Source organism: Schistocerca cancellata, chromosome 7 (genome assembly GCF_023864275.1).
Source record: "Schistocerca cancellata isolate TAMUIC-IGC-003103 chromosome 7, iqSchCanc2.1, whole genome shotgun sequence".
Taxonomy (NCBI): Eukaryota; Metazoa; Arthropoda; class Insecta; order Orthoptera; family Acrididae; genus Schistocerca; species Schistocerca cancellata.
In genome coordinates, this window is record NC_064632.1 from 229,184,539 (window position 1) to 229,187,085 (window position 2,547).

The 2,547-nt window shown below is 42.2% G+C and overlaps 1 non-coding gene across 1 annotated transcript; it reads right to left on the reverse strand.

The window, feature by feature from the left end:
* Positions 1 to 1,694: 1,694 nt before the first annotated feature.
* On the reverse strand, positions 1,695 to 1,769 carry Trnas-cga (transfer RNA serine (anticodon CGA)). Its single transcript has one exon. It is a non-coding gene; the product is annotated as a tRNA-Ser (tRNA).
* Positions 1,770 to 2,547: the final 778 nt, after the last annotated feature.

Consider the following 2,547-nt stretch of genomic DNA (forward strand, 5'->3'; position numbering starts at 1 on the left):
GGCCACGACGACGACACATTCTATGTTTCGTCGAAATAATCAGAAAATCACTTTTAATAAGCAGCAATTAAATTTGTATGCGAAGATTGAGAAAGAGAATAAATATCAAAGGGAAGATTTCAATTGTTATTATTAAGCAAGAGACAGAAATCCTAGGGAAAGGTTTCGTAGGTTATTGTAGAAGAGAAGGTTGCCAAACAAAAGAGATATAGAGGAGCCGGGAAGGTTTCCATATAGCCGGGAAGGTTTTAATATATATACATTTGTGTGTGTGCGTGTTTTACAGAGAGACATACGCAAAAATCCGGTTCCACTGTTTGAGTGGTCTGCAGAAATCATTGAGTTATGGAGGATCTGAGTTGAATTTCTGGTACTGCCAGGAAAGGGGTTTGCCGTTGGTGGGAGTACTAGTACAGTTACTAAGCCGAGTAACGAAAGTTGCCAAAACAGAAGGGAGAACTTTGTGTTGACTGCTTGCCATTCGATACCGTATCCACAAGATTCACTGTGGCAGAGGATGACGCGGCGACCAGTTGACATCCGTTGGGCCTTCAAGTCCAGGACAAGCTGGTTTCATATAAAATAAAATTTTTACTAGCGATACGTAAGCGTTTTATAGGGTATACGGTAATCATGAAGTCAGATATGGAAGTGGGTGCGGTTAATGTTTTAAGTTAGTTAACAGTGTCGTACCTGAAGAATACTGCATGGGTCATGGCCTATCGAACATAGGCCGGTGTGAGGTGGCGTACACCATAAAGTTAAGCAATGGTTTTGAATTTGTACATATGTACTGTGTGTGTTTTCCCTTTTTTTTCCTTTATAAATGTATAGCTATGGTGTTCTTTTATTCATTGACAAAGGTCTTCTTAGACACTTGTGGGTTTTATTGTTCTCAAGAAGTTGCTGTTATCTACGCCGAAACCTAGGTTAACACTAGGTGCTTTTTTCGCAATCGAGGCAGGTTTCTAGTTTTTTAATATATTCGTCGTGTTATAGACAGCTCCACTGGAACTATCAACACCTGGCACTGATAAGCGAAGTTCCAAAGAAAAAGTTGCCACTATTAAAGATCCAGCCGTCGTACGTGATATAAGTGGAGAACTAGACATCATATCCAAAATTAAGGGTAGGAGACGTCATTGCTTTGGACATGCAAGTCGAGCTCCAGAAGAAACAGAAATCTATCATTTATGGAAGCGAAAACCTTAAATAAGAAGTCGTCTCGGAAAACCAAGACGACTCTACTACAAGAACATCAGAGAAGATATGAAAATCTAACATGTGGTCAAGTAGAAAATTAAATGGCAAGGTACAACTACATGGTAAAGCGTTGTGACGTAACCAGCGAAGAGCTTTCATAGATTGTGAAGCTTGTTATTAATAATTACCACGTCATTTGTTGTAAATGTGTCGCTTGTTCGCAAGCAGAAATAACTTATATTATAGTTGAGTGTCCTGTCTATAGTCACAGGTCAAAAATTAAATATAATTCATTTATAATGTACCGTGAAAATAATATGTAAGATTGATTGCGAAACTGCAGCTTTGAGCAACTGCTGTAATAAAATCATACGCCGTCTGAGTTAATTGCCCTCCAGATAGAAATGTGAATGCACCAGTAATCTTGAATGAAATGTTTACTCTGCAGCGGAGTGTGCGTGATATGAAACTTCCTGGCAGATTAAAACTGTATGCCGGACCGAGACTCGAACTCGGGACCTTTGCCTTTCGCGGGCAAGTGCTCTACCAACTGAGCTACCCAAGCACGACTCGCGCCCCGTCCTCACATTCATAAAATTTAATTATAGAAACATCCCCCAAGCTGTGGCTAAGCCATGTCTCTGCAATATCCTTTCTTTCAGGCGTGCTAGTTCTGCAAGGTTCGCAGGAGAGCTTCTGTATAGTTTGGAAGGTAGGAGACGAGGTACTGGCAGAAGTAAAGCTTTGAGGACGGGTCGTGAGTCGGGCATGGGTAGCTCAGTTGGTAGAGCAGTTGCCCGCGAAAGGCAAAGGTCCCGAGTTCGAGTCTCGGTCCGGAACACAGTTTTAATCTGCCAGGAATTTTCATCAGTAATCTTATTTTCACCCTTGACTTGATAATTGCTTTTCATCATAAATCTGCATCATTAAAGACACTTTCACTATAAATGATAATCAGGCTTTTAGACACGGTCCAGGCACATTAGTGTGACCGCTGCCTATCTTCGACGTCATCGTGGAATAACCACCCACAGACGGCAAAAGGCAGAGCCAGAAGTGAAGCGGATCATAAAACACGTAGGGGAGAAGCGGGAAATGATGCATCACTGCCGTAATGGGGAAACGGAGGGATTTATCTGACATTCAAAAGGACAGGATCATTGGCTTTCGCGCCAAGAGTGAAAGGATTTCCTAAGCGGCTATGTTTTTAAACTGATCACGTGCCACCGTGGTTAAAGCTTACCGTGCGTGGCAGAATGGCTCTATCGAAATCCGGCGCCGAGGCATCTATGGTGTGCCATGAGCAATAAGGCGACTGCAGAGAGCAGCTGACCTCAACAGTGT